Raw genomic sequence first — 17,500 nt, forward strand, 5'->3', positions numbered from 1 at the left:
CGGCCTCGGCCATCATGCCATGCCACGGCCTCGGCCCGCATGCCTTGCCACGGCGTTGCCCAACATGCCATGCCACGGCCTCGGCCCGCATGCCATGCCATGCCACGGCCACGGCCCGCATGCCATGCCACGGCCACGGCCACGGCCCGCATGCCATGCCGCGGCCACGGCCACGGCCCGCATGCCATGCCACGGCCACAGCCTCGGCCCGCATGCCTTGCTACGGCGTCGCCCAACATGCCATGCCACGGCCTCGGCCTCGGCCCGCATGCCGTGCCACGGCCTCGGCCCGCATGCCGTGCCACGGCCTCGGCCCGCATGCCTTGCCACGGCGTTGCCCAACATGCCATGCCACGGCCTCGGCCCGCATGCCATGCCATGCCACGGCCCGCATGTCTTGCCACGGCGTTGCCAAACATGCCATGCCACGGCCTCGGCCCGCATGCCTTGCGACGGCGTCGCCCAACATGCCATGCCACGGCCACGGCCCGCATGCCATGCCACGGCCTCGGCCCGCATGCCATGCCACGGCCTCGGCCGGCATGCCTTGCCACCGCGTTGCCCGGCGTGCCATGCCACCGCGTTGCCCGGCGTGCCATGCCTTAGCCTTGGCCAACATGTCGAGCCACCCCGCATGCCATGCCATGCCACGGCCCGCATGTCTTGCCACGGCGTTGCCAAACATGCCATGCCACGGCCTCGGCCCGCATGACGTGCCACGGCCTCGGCCCGCATGACATGCCACGGCCTCGGCCCGCATGCCTTGCTACGGCGTCGACCAACATGCCATGCCACGGCCTCGGCCCGCATGCCATGCCACGGCCTCGGCCCGCATGACATGCCACGGCCTCGGACCGCATGCCTTGCTACGGCGTCGCCCAACATGCCATGCCACGGCCTCGGCCCGCATGCCATGCCACGGCCTCGGCCCGCATGCCTTGCTACGGCGTCGCCCAACATGCCATGCCACGGCCTCGGCCCGCATGCCATGCCACGGCCTCGGCCCGCATGACATGCCACGGCCTCGGCCCGCATGCCTTGCTACGGCGTCGCCCAACATGCCATGCCACGGCCTCGGCCCGCATGCCTTGCCACCGCGTTGCCCAGCATGCCATGCCACCGCGTTGCCCGGCGTGCCATGCCTTAGCCTTGGCCAACATGTCGAGCCACGGCCTCGGCCCGCATGCCATGCCATGCCACGGCCCGCATGTCTTGCCACGGCGTTGCCAAACATGCCATGCCACGGCCTCGGCCCGCATGACGTGCCACGGCCTCGGCCCGCATGACATGCCACGGCCTCGGCCCGCATGCCTTGCTACGGCGTCGCCCAACATGCCTTGCCACGGCCTCGGCCCGCATGCCATGCCACGGCCTCGGCCCGCATGACATGCCACGGCCTCGGCCCGCATGCCTTGCCACGACTTCGCCCAACTTGCCATGCCACGGCCTCGGCCCGCATGCCATGCCACGGCCTCGGCCCGCATGACATGCCACGGCCTCGGCCCGCATGCCTTGCTACAGCGTCGCCCAACATGCCATGCCACGGCCTCGGCCCGCATGCCATGCCACGGCCTCGGCCCGCATGACATGCCACGGCCTCGGACCGCATGCCTTGCTACGGCGTCGCCCAACATGCCATGCCACGGCCTCGGCCCGCATGCCATGCCACGGCCTCGGCCCGCATGCCTTGCTACGGCGTCGTCCAACATGCCTTGCCACGGCCTCGGCCCGCATGCCATGCCACGGCCTCGGCCCGCATGCCTTGCCACGACGTCGCCCAACTTGCCATGCCACGGCCTCGGCCCGCATGCCATGCCACGGCCTCGGCGCGCATGACATGCCACGGCCTCGGCCCGCATGCCTTGCTACGGCGTCGCCCAACATGCCATGCCACGGCCTCGGCCCGCATGCCATGCCACGGCCTCGGCCCGCATGACATGCCACGGCCTCGGACCGCATGCCTTGCTACGGCGTCGCCCAACATGCCATGCCACGGCCTCGGCCCGCATGCCATGCCACGGCCTCGGCCCGCATGCCTTGCTACGGCGTCGCCCAACATGCCATGCCACGGCCTCGGCCCGCTTGTCATGCCACGGCCTCGGCCCGCATGACATGCCACGGCCTCGGCCCGCATGCCTTGCTACGGCGTCGCCCAACATGCCATGCCACGGCCTCGGCCCGCATGCCTTGCCACCGCGTTGCCCAGCATGCCATGCCACCGCGTTGCCCGGCGTGCCATGCCTTAGCCTTGGCCAACATGTCGAGCCACGGCCTCGGCCCGCATGCCATGCCATGCCACGGCCCGCATGTCTTGCCACGGCGTTGCCAAACATGCCATGCCACGGCCTCGGCCCGCATGACGTGCCACGGCCTCGGCCCGCATGACATGCCACGGCCTCGGCCCGCATGCCTTGCTACGGCGTCGCCCAACATGCCTTGCCACGGCCTCAGCCCGCATGCCATGCCACGGCCTCGGCCCGCATGACATGCCACGGCCTCGGCCCGCATGCCTTGCTACAGCGTCGCCCAACATGCCATGCCACGGCCTCGGCCCGCATGCCATGCCACGGCCTCGGCCCGCATGACATGCCACGGCCTCGGACCGCATGCCTTGCTACGGCGTCGCCCAACATGCCATGCCACGGCCTCGGCCCGCATGCCACGGCACGGCCTCGGCCCGCATGCCTTGCTACGGCGTCGCCCAACATGCCATGCCACGGCCTCGGCCTGCATGCCATGCCACGGCCTCGGCCCGCATGACATGCCACGGCCTCGGACCGCATGCCTTGCTACGGCGTCGCCCAACATGCCATGCCACGGCCTCGGCCCGCATGCCATGCCACGGCCTCGGCCCGCATGCCTTGCGACGGCGTCGCCCAACATGCCATGCCACGGCCTCGGCCCGCATGCCATGCCACGGCCTCGGCCCGCATGACATGCCACGGCCTCGGCCCGCATGCCTTGCTACGGCGTCGCCCAACATGCCTTGCCACGGCCTCGGCCCGCATGCCATGCCACGGCCTCGGCCCGCATGCCTTGCCACGACGTCGCCCAACTTGCCATGCCACGGCCTCGGCCCGCATGCCTTGCCACGGCCTCGGCGCGCATGACATGCCACGGCCTCGGCCCGCATGCCTTGCTACGGCGTCGCCCAACATGCCATGCCACGGCCTCGGCCCGCATGCCATGCCACGGCCTCGGACCGCATGCCTTGCTACGGCGTCGCCCAACATGCCATGCCACGGCCTCGGCCCGCATGCCATGCCACGGCCTCGGCCCGCATGCCACGGCACGGCCTTGGCCCGCATGCCTTGCGACGGCGTCGCCCAACATGCCATGCCACGGCCTCGGCCCGCATGCCATGCCACGGCCTCGGCCCGCATGCCATGCCACGGCCTCGGCCCGCATGACATGCCACGGCCTCGGACCGCATGCCTTGCTACGGCGTCGCCCAACATGCCATGCCACGGCCTCGGCCCGCATGCCATGCCACGGCGTCGGCCCGCATGACATGCCACGGCCTCGGACCGCATGCCTTGCTACGGCGTCGCCCAACATGCCATGCCACAGCCTCGGCCCGCATGCCGTGCCACGGCCTCGGCCTCGGCCCGCATGCCTTGCTACGACGTTGGCCAACATGCCATGCCACGGCCCCGGCCCGCATGCCTTGCCACCGCGTTGCCCAGCATGCCATGCCACCGCGTTGCCCGGCGTGCCATGCCTTAGCCTTGGCCAACATGTCGTGCCACGGCCTCGGCCCGCATGCCATGCCATGCCACGGCCCTCATGTCTTGCCACGGCGTTGCCAAACATGCCATGCCACGGCCTCGGCCCGCATGCCTTGCTACGGCGTCGCCCAACATGCCATGACATGCCACGGCCTCGGCCCGCATGCCTTGCTACGGCGTCGCCCAACATGCCATGCCACGGCCTCGGCCCGCATGCCATGCCACGGCCTCGGCCCGCATGCCTTGCGACGGCGTCGCCCAGCATGCCATGCCACGGCCTCTGCCCGCATGCCATGCCACGGCCTCGGCCTCGGCCCGCGTGACATGCCACGGCCTCGGCCCGCATGCCTTGCCACGACGTCGCCCAACTTGCCATGCCACGGCCTCGGCCCGCATGCCATGCCACGGCCTCGGCTCGCATGACATGCCACGGCCTCGGCCCGCATGCCTTGCTACGGCGTCGCCCAACATGCCATGCCACGGCCTCGGCCCGCATGCCATGCCATGGCCTCGGCCCGCATGACATGCCACGGCCTCGGACCGCATGCCTTGCTACGGCGTCGCCCAACATGCCATGCCACGGCCCCGGCCCGCATGCCTTGCCACCGCGTTGCCCGGCGTGCCATGCCACCGCGTTGCCCGGCGTGCCATGCCTTAGCCTTGGCCAACATGTCGTGCCACGGCCTCGGCCCGCATGCCATGCCATGCCACGGCCCGCATGTCTTGCCACGGCGTTGCCAAACATGCCATGCCACGGCCTCGGCCCGCATGCCTTGCCACGGCCTCGGCCAACATGCCATGCCACGGCCTCGGCCCGCATGCCATGCCACGGCCTCGGCCCGCATGCCTTGCTACGGCGTCGCCCAACATGCCATGCCACGGCCTCGGCCCGCATGCCATGCCATGGCCTCGGCCCGCATGACATGCCACGGCCTCGGACCGCATGCCTTGCTACGGCGTCGCCCAACATGCCATGCCCCGGCCCCGGCCCGCATGCCTTGCCACCGCGTTGCCCGGCGTGCCATGCCACCGCGTTGCCCGGCGTGCCATGCCTTAGCCTTGGCCAACATGTCGTGCCACGGCCTCGGCCCGCATGCCATGCCATGCCACGGCCCGCATGTCTTGCCACGGCGTTGCCAAACATGCCATGCCATGCCACGGCCTCGGCCCGCATGCCTTGCCACGGCCTCGGCCAACATGCCATGCCACGGCCTCGGCCCGCATGCCATGCCACGGCCTCGGCCCGCATGACATGCCACGGCCTCGGCCCGCATGCCTTGCTACGGCGTCGCCCAACATGCCATGCCACGGCCTCGGCTCGCATGCCATGCCACGGCCTCGGCCCGCATGCCCTTCTACGGCGTTGCCCAACATGCCATGCCACGGCCTCGGCCCGCATGCCTTGCCACCGCGTTGCCCAGCATGCCATGCCACCGCGTTGCCCGGCGTGCCATGCCTTAGCCTTGGCCAACATGTCGTGCCACGGCCTCGGCCCGCATGCCATGCCACGGACGGCCTCGGCCCGCATGCCATGCCACGGCCTCGGCCCGCATGTCTTGCCACGGCGTTGCCCAACATGCCATGCCACGGCCTCGGCCCCCATGCCTTGCCACCGCGCTGCCCAGCATGCCAATGCACCGCGTTGCCCGGCGTGCCATGCCTTGGCCTTGGCCAACATGCCACGCCACGGCCCCGGCCCGCATGGCTTGCCAGGGCGTTGCCCAACATGCCATGCCACGGCCTCGGCCCGCATGTCTTGCCACGGCGTTGCCCAACATGCCATGCCATGCCACGCCACGGCCTCGGCCCGCATGCCATGCCACGGCCTCGGCCCGCATGCCTTGCCACGGCCTCGGCCCGCATGCCATGCCACGGCCTCGGCCCGCATGCCATGCCAAGGCCTCGGCCCGCATGCCTTGCCACGGCGTTGCCCAGCATGCCATGCCACCGCGTTGCCCAGCGGGCCGTGCCGCGGCCTCGGCCCGCATGCCTTGCGACTGCCTTGGCCAGCGTGCCATGCCACAGCGTGCCATGCCTTAGCCTTGGCCAACATGCCATGCCACTGCCTTGGCCAGCATGTCGTGCCACCGCCACGGCCAGCATGCCATGCCGGTCCGTTGCCCAGCATGCCACGGCCGTGGCGGCATGGCAAGCCACGGCCTCGGCCAGCATGCCATGCCACGGCCTCGGCCAGCATGCCATGCCACGGCCTCGGCCAGCATGCCATGGCACTGTCTTGGTCAGCATGCCATGCCATGGCACCGCCTTGTCCAGCACGCCGTGCCGCAGCGTTGGCCAGCATGCCTTGGCCGGCATGCCATGCCAATGCCTTGGGCCAACATGGCGTGCCACGGGCTGGGCCATGCCGGTCCGTTGCCCGGCATGCCACGGCCGTGGCGGCATGGCAAGCCACGGCCTCGGCCAGCATGCCATGCCCCGGCCTCGCCCAGCATGCCATGGCACGGTCTTGGTCAGCATGCCATGCCATGGCACCGCCTTGTGCAGCGTTGGCCAGCATGCCTTGGCCGGCATGCCATGCCAATGCCTTGGGCCAACATGGCGTGCCACGGGCTGGGCGAGCACGGCATGCCACGGGCTGGGCGAGCATGCCACGCCACGGCCTTGGCTAGCAGCAAGGCATGCCACGGCCTCGGCGAGCATGCCATGCCATGCCAAGGCCAGGGCCAAAGCCAAGGCCAAGGCAGTGGGCAAGGCCAAGTCCCTGTGCAAGGCATGGCCAAGGCCAAGGCCAAGGCCATGGCGTGCCACCGCCTCGATCGATCTTTTTGAACATGATTCTTTTATAATCTTACCCAAACCGTGCAACACAATTAAAAATGCACTACAATCAATTTTAAATGTCATTCCCTATTTTTTTGCAATTTTTCTGAAGCTTTTCGAATTTTTAAAGCCCTTATTTGGCATAAAAAAATCAAAATAAAATAAAAAAAATGAAAAAAATAATTTAATAATTTCTATAATTACTAGTGAATCATCCTTTAATTATGGGAATTTTTCCATAATTTTTTGACCATTTTTATTAATTTTTATTATTTTTTAAGTATTAATATCGAAATAAATTAAAATAAAATATTTTCTGTAAAAAAATATTTTTTTTAATTTTTTTTATGGTGTATTAAATTATTTCCTACAACTTTCATGTTGAAAGTTTTGGCAAAAAACCATTACTTTTTAAAAAAACCCCATTATGACTCCTCGAACATGCTTGATGTTTCCTCCTGCCAGATTGAAAAGGGCTTAACAGGCTATTATAAGGGGGGGGCACCTCCCTTGCCCAGGGCAAGGCAGTGGCAGGTACGCCCCATGTTGGGCGCGGCCTGGGCTGCGGCCTTGGGTTACATGCACTGCGGCTCGACCGCGGCCTGGGCTGCGGCCTGGGGCGGCTCGGCCGCGGCCTTGGGCGGCCTGGACCGCGGCCTTGGGCGGCCTTGCGCGGCCTGGGCGCGGCCTGGGCGCGGCCTTGCGCGGCCTGGGCGCGGCCTTGCGCGGCCTGGGCGGCCTTGGGCAGCATGGCGTGGCATGCGCGCGGGCGTGGGCGGCCTGGCATGCGCGCGGCATGGGCAGCACGGCATGGCATGCGCACGGCCTGGGCGGCCTGGCATGCAGCCGGCCTGGCATGCCCGCGGCGTGGGCAGCACGGCATGGCATGCGCACGGCCTGGGCGGCCTGGCATGCAGCTGGCCTGGCATGCCCGCGGCGTGGGCAGCACGGCATGGCATGCGCACGGCCTGGGCGGCCTGGCATGCAGCCGGCCTGGGCAGCACGGCATGGCATGCGCACGGCCTGGGCGGCCTGGCATGCGGCCGGCCAGGGCAGCCTGGCCTGGCATGCCAGCGGCGTGGGCAGCGTGGCCTGTGCGAATACCGCGCGCGTGGTCTTTTGACCACGGTGCGCGTGTTGCGCGCATGGTCGCGCACGCCTTTGCACGCCTTCGCACGCAACGCACGTCTAGTGATAAGAACCGCAGCCAAGGCAGCCCAGCCCCAAGGCCAAGGCCAGCAGCATGGCATGCCACGGCGAAGGCAGCCCAGCCAAAGCCAGCAGCATGCCATGCCAAGGCCAAGGCCAGCAGCATGCCATGCCACGGCCAAGGCAGCCCAGCCAAAGCCAGCAGCATGCCATGCCAAGGCCAAGGCCAGCAGCATGCGATGCCACGGGCATGGCAGGCCAGCCAAAGCCAGCAGCATGCCATGCCAAGGCCTAGGCCAGCAGCATGCCATGCCACGGCAAGGCAGGCAAGCCAAAGCCAGCAGCATGCCATGCCAAGGCCAAGGCCAGCAGCATGCCATGCCACGGCCAAGGCAGCCCAGCCAAAGCCAGCAGCATGCCATGCCAAGGCCAAGGCCAGCAGCATGCCATGCCACGGCCAAGGCAGCCCAGCCAAAGCCAGCAGCATGCCATGCCAAGGCCAAGGCCTGCAGCATGCCATGCCACGGCCAAGGCAGCCCAGCCAAAGCCAGCAGCATGCCATGCCAAGGCCTAGGCCAGCAGCATGCCATGCCACGGCCAAGGCAGCCCAGCCAAGGCCAGCAGCATGCCATGCCAAGGCCAAGGCCAGCAGCATGCCATGCCAAGGCCAAGGCCAGCAGCATGCCATGCCACGGCCAAGGCAGCCCAGCCAAAGCCAACAGCATGCCATGCCAAGGCCTAGGCCAGCAGCATGCCATGCCACGGCCAAGGCAGCCCAGCCAAAGCCAGCAGCATGCCATGCCAAGGCCAAGGCCAGCAGCATGCCATGCCAAGGCCAGCAGCATGCCATGCCACGGCCAAGGCAGCCCAGCCAAAGCCAGCAGCATGCCATGCCAAGGCCAAGGCCTGCAGCATGCCATGCCACGGCCAAGGCAGCCCAGCCAAAGCCAGCAGCATGCCATGCCAAGGCCTAGGCCAGCAGCATGCCATGCCACGGCCAAGGCAGCCCAGCCAAGGCCAGCAGCATGCCATGCCAAGGCCAAGGCCAGCAGCATGCCATGCCAAGGCCAGCAGCATGCCATGCCACGGCCAAGGCAGCCCAGCCAAAGCCAGCACCATGCCATGCCAAGGCCAAGGCCAGCAGCATGCCATGCCACGGCCAAGGCAGCCCAGCCAAAGCCAGCAGCATGCCATGCCAAGGCCTAGGCCAGCAGCATGCCATGCCACGGCCAAGGCAGCCCAGCCAAAGCCAGCAGCATGCCATGCCAAGGCCAAGGCCAGCAGCATGCCATGCCAAGGCCAGCAGCATGCCATGCCACGGCCAAGGCAGCCCAGCCAAAGCCAGCAGCATGCCATGCCAAGGCCAAGGCCAGCAGCAGGCCATGCCAAGGCCAAGGCAGGCCAGCCAAAGCCAGCAGCATGCCATGCCAAGGCCAAGGCCAGCAGCATGCCATGCCACGGCCAAGGCAGCCCAGCCAAAGCCAGCAGCATGCCATGCCAAGGCCTAGGCCAGCAGAATGCCATGCCACGGCCAAGGCAGCCCAGCCAAAGCCAGCAGCATGCCATGCCAAGGCCAAGGCCAGCAGCATGCCATGCCAAGGCCAGCAGCATGCCATGCCACGGCCAAGGCAGCCCAGCCAAAGCCAGCAGCATGCCATGCCAAGGCCAAGGCCAGCAGCATGCCATGCCACGGCCAAGGCAGCCCAGCCAAAGCCAGCAGCATGCCATGCCAAGGCCTAGGCCAGCAGCATGCCATGCCACGGCCAAGGCAGCCCAGCCAAAGCCAGCAGCATGCCATGCCAAGGCCAAGGCCAGCAGCATGCCATGCCACGGCCAAGGCAGCCCAGCCAAAGCCAGCAGCATGCCATGCCAAGGCCTAGGCCAGCAGCATGCCATGCCACGGCCAAGGCAGCCCAGCCAAAGCCAGCAGCATGCCATGCCAAGGCCTAGGCTAGCAGCATGCCATGCCACGGCCAAGGCAGGCCAGCCAAAGCCAGCAGCATGCCATGCCAAGGCCTAGGCCACCAGCATGCCATGCCACGGCCAAGGCAGGCCAGCCAAAGCCAGCAGCATGCCATGCCAAGGCCTAGGCCACCAGCACGCCATGCCACGGCCAAGGCAGGCCAGCCAAAGCCAGCAGCATGCCATGCCAAGGCCAAGGCCAGCAGCATGCCATGCCACGGCCAAGGCAGCCCAGCCAAAGCCAGCAGCATGCCATGCCAAGGCCTAGGCCAGCAGCATGCCATGCCACGGCCAAGGCAGGCCAGCCAAAGCCAGCAGCATGCCATGCCAAGGCCTAGGCCAGCAGCATGCCATGCCACGGCCAAGGCAGCCCAGCCACAGCCAGCAGCATGCCATGCCAAGGCCAAGGCCAGCAGCATGCCATGCCACGGCCAAGGCAGCCCAGCCAAAGCCAGCAGCATGCCATATCAAGGCCAAGGCCAGCAGCAAGCCATGCCACGGCCAAGGCAGCCCAGCCAAAGCCAGCAGCATGCCATGCCATGGCCTAGGCCAGCAGCATGCCATGCCACGGCCAAGGCAGGCCAGCCAAAGCCAGCAGCATGCCATGCCAAGGCCAAGGCCAGCAGCATGCCATGCCACGGCCAAGGCAGCCCTGCCAAAGCCAGCAGCATGCCATGCCAAGGCCAAGGCCAGCAGCATGCCATGCCACGGCCAAGGCTGCCAGCCAAAGCCAGCAGCATGCCATGCCAAGGCCTAGGCCAGCAGCATGCCATGCCACGGCCAAGGCAGGCCAGCCAAAGCCAGCAGCATGCCATGCCAAGGCCAAGGCAGCCCAGCCAAAGCCAGCAGCATGCCATGCCAAGGCCAAGGCCAGCAGCATGCCATGCCAAGGCCAAGGCTGCCAGCCAAAGCCAGCAGCATGCCATGCCAAGGCCTAGGCCAGCAGCATGCCATGCCAAGGCCTAGGCCAGCAGCTTGCCATGCCACGGCCAAGGCAGCCCAGCCAAAGCCAGCAGCATGCCATGCCAAGGCCTAGGCCAGCAGCATGCCATGCCACGGCCAAGGCAGCCCAGCCAAAGCCAGCAGCATGCCATGCCAAGGCCTAGGCCAGCAGCATGCCATGCCACGGCCAAGGCAGCCCAGCCAAAGCCAGCAGCATGCCATGCCAAGGCCAAGGCCAGCAGCATGCCATGCCAAGGCCAGCAGCATGCCATGCCACGGCCAAGGCAGCCCAGCCAAAGCCAGCAGCATGCCATGCCAAGGCCTAGGCCAGCAGCATGCCATGCCACGGCCAAGGCAGGCCAGCCAAAGCCAGCAGCATGCCATGCCAAGGCCAAGGCCAGCAGCATGCCATGCCACGGCCAAGGCAGCCCAGCCAAAGCCAGCAGCATGCCATGCCAAGGCCTAGGCCAGCAGCATGCCATGCCACGGCCAAGGCAGCCCAGCCAAAGCCAGCAGCATGCCATGCCAAGGCCTAGGCCAGCAGCATGCCATGCCACGGCCAAGGCAGGCCAGCCAAAGCCAGCAGCATGCCATGCCAAGGCCTAGGCCACCAGCATGCCATGCCACGGCCAAGGCAGGCCAGCCAAAGCCAGCAGCATGCCATGCCAAGGCCTAGGCCACCAGCACGCCATGCCACGGCCAAGGCAGGCCAGCCAAAGCCAGCAGCATGCCATGCCAAGGCCAAGGCCAGCAGCATGCCATGCCACGGCCAAGGCAGCCCAGCCAAAGCCAGCAGCATGCCATGCCAAGGCCTAGGCCAGCAGCATGCCATGCCACGGCCAAGGCAGGCCAGCCAAAGCCAGCAGCATGCCATGCCAAGGCCTAGGCCAGCAGCATGCCATGCCACGGCCAAGGCAGCCCAGCCAAAGCCAGCAGCATGCCATGCCAAGGCCAAGGCCAGCAGCATGCCATGCCACGGCCAAGGCAGCCCAGCCAAAGCCAGCAGCATGCCATATCAAGGCCAAGGCCAGCAGCATGCCATGCCACGGCCAAGGCAGCCCAGCCAAAGCCAGCAGCATGCCATGCCATGGCCTAGGCCAGCAGCATGCCATGCCACGGCCAAGGCAGGCCAGCCAAAGCCAGCAGCATGCCATGCCAAGGCCTAGGCCAGCAGCATGCCATGCCACGGCCAAGGCAGGCCAGCCAAAGCCAGCAGCATGCCATGCCAAGGCCAAGGCCAGCAGCATGCCATGCCACGGCCAAGGCAGCCCTGCCAAAGCCAGCAGCATGCCATGCCAAGGCCAAGGCCAGCAGCATGCCATGCCACGGCCAAGGCTGCCAGCCAAAGCCAGCAGCATGCCATGCCAAGGCCTAGGCCAGCAGCATGCCATGCCACGGCCAAGCCAGGCCAGCCAAAGCCAGCAGCATGCCATGCCAAGGCCAAGGCAGCCCAGCCAAAGCCAGCAGCATGCCATGCCAAGGCCAAGGCCAGCAGCATGCCATGCCAAGGCCAAGGCTGCCAGCCAAAGCCAGCAGCATGCCATGCCAAGGCCTAGGCCAGCAGCATGCCATGCCAAGGCCTAGGCCAGCAGCTTGCCATGCCACGGCCAAGGCAGCCCAGCCAAAGCCAGCAGCATGCCATGCCAAGGCCTAGGCCAGCAGCATGCCATGCCACGGCCAAGGCAGCCCAGCCAAAGCCAGCAGCATGCCATGCCAAGGCCTAGGCCAGCAGCATGCCATGCCACGGCCAAGGCAGCCCAGCCAAAGCCAGCAGCATGCCATGCCAAGGCCAAGGCCAGCAGCATGCCATGCCAAGGCCAGCAGCATGCCATGCCACGGCCAAGGCAGCCCAGCCAAAGCCAGCAGCATGCCATGCCAAGGCCAAGGCCAGCAGCATGCCATGCCACGGCCAAGGCAGCCCAGCCAAAGCCAGCAGCATGCCATGCCAAGGCCTAGGCCAGCAGCATGCCATGCCACGGCCAAGGCAGCCCAGCCAAAGCCAGCAGCATGCCATGCCAAGGCCAAGGCCAGCAGCATGCCATGCCAAGGCCAGCAGCATGCCATGCCACGGCCAAGGCAGCCCAGCCAAAGCCAGCAGCATGCCATGCCAAGGCCAAGGCCAGCAGCAGGCCATGCCACGGCCAAGGCAGGCCAGCCAAAGCCAGCAGCATGCCATGCCAAGGCCAAGGCCAGCAGCATGCCATGCCACGGCCAAGGCAGCCCAGCCAAAGCCAGCAGCATGCCATGCCAAGGCCTAGGCCAGCAGAATGCCATGCCACGGCCAAGGCAGCCCAGCCAAAGCCAGCAGCATGCCATGCCAAGGCCAAGGCCAGCAGCATGCCATGCCAAGGCCAGCAGCATGCCATGCCACGGCCAAGGCAGCCCAGCCAAAGCCAGCAGCATGCCATGCCAAGGCCAAGGCCAGCAGCATGCCATGCCACGGCCAAGGCAGCCCAGCCAAAGCCAGCAGCATGCCATGCCAAGGCCTAGGCCAGCAGCATGCCATGCCACGGCCAAGGCAGGCCAGCCAAAGCCAGCAGCATGCCATGCCAAGGCCAAGGCCAGCAGCATGCCATGCCACGGCCAAGGCAGCCCAGCCAAAGCCAGCAGCATGCCATGCCAAGGCCTAGGCCAGCAGCATGCCATGCCACGGCCAAGGCAGCCCAGCCAAAGCCAGCAGCATGCCATGCCAAGGCCAAGGCCAGCAGCATGCCATGCCACGGCCAAGGCAGCCCAGCCAAAGCCAGCAGCATGCCATGCCAAGGCCTAGGCCAGCAGCATGCCATGCCACGGCCAAGGCAGCCCAGCCAAAGCCAGCAGCATGCCATGCCAAGGCCAAGGCCAGCAGCATGCCATGCCAAGGCCAGCAGCATGCCATGCCACGGTCAAGGCAGCCCAGCCAAAGCCAGCAGCATGCCATGCCAAGGCCAAGGCCAGCAGCAGGCCATGCCACGGCCAAGGCAGGCCAGCCAAAGCCAGCAGCATGCCATGCCAAGGCCAAGGCCAGCAGCATGCCATGCCACGGCCAAGGCAGCCCAGCCAAAGCCAGCAGCATGCCATGCCAAGGCCTAGGCCAGCAGAATGCCATGCCACGGCCAAGGCAGCCCAGCCAAAGCCAGCAGCATGCCATGCCAAGGCCAAGGCCAGCAGCATGCCATGCCAAGGCCAGCAGCATGCCATGCCACGGCCAAGGCAGCCCAGCCAAAGCCAGCAGCATGCCATGCCAAGGCCAAGGCCAGCAGCATGCCATGCCACGGCCAAGGCAGCCCAGCCAAAGCCAGCAGCATGCCATGCCAAGGCCTAGGCCAGCAGCATGCCATGCCACGGCCAAGGCAGGCCAGCCAAAGCCAGCAGCATGCCATGCCAAGGCCAAGGCCAGCAGCATGCCATGCCACGGCCAAGGCAGCCCAGCCAAAGCCAGCAGCATGCCATGCCAAGGCCTAGGCCAGCAGCATGCCATGCCACGGCCAAGGCAGCCCAGCCAAAGCCAGCAGCATGCCATGCCAAGGCCTAGGCCAGCAGCATGCCATGCCACGGCCAAGGCAGGCCAGCCAAAGCCAGCAGCATGCCATGCCAAGGCCTAGGCCACCAGCATGCCATGCCACGGCCAAGGCAGGCCAGCCAAAGCCAGCAGCATGCCATGCCAAGGCCTAGGCCACCAGCATGCCATGCCACGGCCAAGGCAGGCCAGCCAAAGCCAGCAGCATGCCATGCCAAGGCCAAGGCCAGCAGCATGCCATGCCACGGCCAAGGCAGCCCAGCCAAAGCCAGCAGCATGCCATGCCAAGGCCTAGGCCAGCAGCATGCCATGCCACGGCCAAGGCAGGCCAGCCAAAGCCAGCAGCATGCCATGCCAAGGCCTAGGCCAGCAGCATGCCATGCCACGGCCAAGGCAGCCCAGCCAAAGCCAGCAGCATGCCATGCCAAGGCCAAGGCCAGCAGCATGCCATGCCACGGCCAAGGCAGCCCAGCCAAAGCCAGCAGCATGCCATATCAAGGCCAAGGCCAGCAGCATGCCATGCCACGGCCAAGGCAGCCCAGCCAAAGCCAGCAGCATGCCATGCCATGGCCTAGGCCAGCAGCATGCCATGCCACGGCCAAGGCAGGCCAGCCAAAGCCAGCAGCATGCCATGCCAAGGCCTAGGCCAGCAGCATGCCATGCCACGGCCAAGGCAGGCCAGCCAAAGCCAGCAGCATGCCATGCCAAGGCCAAGGCCAGCAGCATGCCATGCCACGGCCAAGGCAGCCCTGCCAAAGCCAGCAGCATGCCATGCCAAGGCCAAGGCCAGCAGCATGCCATGCCACGGCCAAGGCTGCCAGCCAAAGCCAGCAGCATGCCATGCCAAGGCCTAGGCCAGCAGCATGCCATGCCACGGCCAAGGCAGGCCAGCCAAAGCCAGCAGCATGCCATGCCAAGGCCAAGGCCAGCAGCATGCCATGCCAAGGCCAAGGCAGCCCAGCCAAAGCCAGCAGCATGCCATGCCAAGGCCAAGGCCAGCAGCATGCCATGCCAAGGCCAAGGCTGCCAGCCAAAGCCAGCAGCATGCCATGCCAAGGCCTAGGCCAGCAGCATGCCATGCCAAGGCCTAGGCCAGCAGCTTGCCATGCCACGGCCAAGGCAGCCCAGCCAAAGCCAGCAGCATGCCATGCCAAGGCCTAGGCCAGCAGCATGCCATGCCACGGCCAAGGCAGCCCAGCCAAAGCCAGCAGCATGCCATGCCAAGGCCAAGGCCAGCAGCATGCCATGCCACGGCCAAGGCAGCCCAGCCAAAGCCAGCAGCATGCCATGCCAAGGCCAAGGCCAGCAGCATGCCATGCCACGGCCAAGGCAGCCCAGCCAAAGCCAGCAGCATGCCATGCCAAGGCCAAGGCCAAGGCCAGCAGCATGCCATGCCACGGCCAAGGCCAAGGCCAAGGCAGCCCATCCAAAGCCAGCAACATTCCATGGCAAGGCCAACGCAGCCCAGCCAAAGCCGGCGGCATGCCATGCCAAGGCCAAGGCCAGCCGCATGTCTTGCCACGGCCTTGTCCCGCAGCGTGGCGTGCCTTGGCCTTGGGCTAGAACATCGCATGCCACGCCCTTGGCAAGCAATCCTGTCCCTCGTGTAATTGCCATTTGGTTTGGCTTTGACTTACGTATATGTTGCCCTGCGAAATGCTTGTCCCTCGGGTAATAGCCGTTTGGTTGCCTTTGACTTGCGAACACGTTGCTAGTGCTTTCCCCAGTGGAAGCTTGTTGGGAAAAGTATGTCCCTCGGAAGTTGCCTGTTGCGTTTGTTATTTGCATTCTCGAGCTATCCGATGCTTGCTGGGTTTCTCTAAGAGTTTTTGCACGTTCGTCGGGCTTTTTAATTATTTATTTACTCATAAAAATTATAATAAAATAAATTAAAAATAAAAAAATAATTAAAAAAATTACTATAATTACTAGTGCCTCATCTTATAATTGTTGGAATTTTTCTAGAATTTTTTGAGTATTTTTAGTAATTTTTATTATTTTTTAAGTATTAAAATTGAAATAAATTAAAATAAAATATTCCGGTGGCCAAATATTTTTTTATAATTTTTTTTATGGTGTATTAAATTATTTCATACAACTTTCATGTTGAAAGTTTTGGCAAAAAACCATTACTTTTTAAAAAAACCCCATTATGATTCCTCGAACATGCTTGATGTTTCCTCCTGCCAGATTGAAAAGGGCTTAACAGGCTATTATAAGGGGGGGGCACCTCCCTTAAGGCTGGCCAGCATGGCCAGGCCACGCCTATGCCTAGGCGGGCGCTTGGCACATGCCATCGCTTGGCTTGTGGCATTGGCTTGTGGCATCGAAACTACATAGCCAAGCACGGGATGCGTCGAGTGGCGGCCCGCGGCGGTGGCGGTGGCACGTTGGCCTAGGCCAGCATGCCATGCCACAGCCTTGGCCAGCAACATGGCATGCCAAAGCCTTGGCCAGCAGCATGCCATGCCCTGGCCTTGGCAAGCATGCCATGCCCCGGCCTTGGCCAGCAGCATGCCATGCCACGGCCTTGGCCAGCAGCATGCCATGCCCCGGCCTTGGCCAGCAGCATGCCATGCCCCGGCCTTGGCCAGCAGCATGCCATGCCCCGGCCTTGGCCAGCATGTCATGCCACGGCCTTGGCCAGCAGCATGCCATGCCACAGCCTTGGCCAGCAGCATGCCATGCCACAGCCTTGGCCAGCAACATGGCATGCCAAAGCCTTGGCCAGCAGCACGCCATGCCCCGGCCTTGGCAAGCTTGTCATGCCACGGCCTTGGCCAGCAGCGTGCTATGCCCCGGCCTTGGCCAGCAGCGTGCCATGCCACGACCTTGGCCAGCAGCTTGCCATGCCCCGGCCTTGGCCAGCATGTCATGCCACGGCCTTGGCCAGCAGCATGCCATGCCACGGCCTTGGCCAGCAACATGGCATGCCGCGGCCTTGGCCGGCAGCATGCCATGCCGCGGCCTTTGCCAGCAGCATGGCAAGCCCAAGCCTTGGTCGGCAGCAGCATGCCATGCCAACGCCTTGGCCAGCAGCATGCCTTGCCACGGCCTCGTCCAGCAGCATGGCATGCCACGCCACGGCCTCGGCCATCAGCATGCCTTGCCACGGCCTCGGCCATCAGCATGCCTTGCCACGGCCTTGTCCAGCAGCATGGCATGCCCGGCCTTGGCCAGCAGCATGTCATGCCACGGCCTTGGCAAGCATGCCATGTCCCTCGGGTAATTGTACAAGTTGCCTTGCGAAATGCATGTCCCTCGGTTAAATTGCCATTTGGTTGGCTTTGGCGTGCGAACGAGTTGCCTGTGCTTTCCTTGTGGAAGCTTGTTGCGAGAAGTATGTCCCTCGAAAGTTGCCTGTTGCGTTTGTTATTTGCATTCGCGCGAACCGGTGCTTGCTCGGCCTCTCTAAATGTTTTCGCGCGTTCGTCGGGCT

The sequence above is a fragment of the Camellia sinensis genome, unplaced genomic scaffold (assembly GCF_055761805.1).
Source record: "Camellia sinensis isolate YWXY unplaced genomic scaffold, ASM5576180v1 Unanchor6, whole genome shotgun sequence".
In the NCBI taxonomy this organism is placed as follows: domain Eukaryota; kingdom Viridiplantae; phylum Streptophyta; class Magnoliopsida; order Ericales; family Theaceae; genus Camellia; species Camellia sinensis.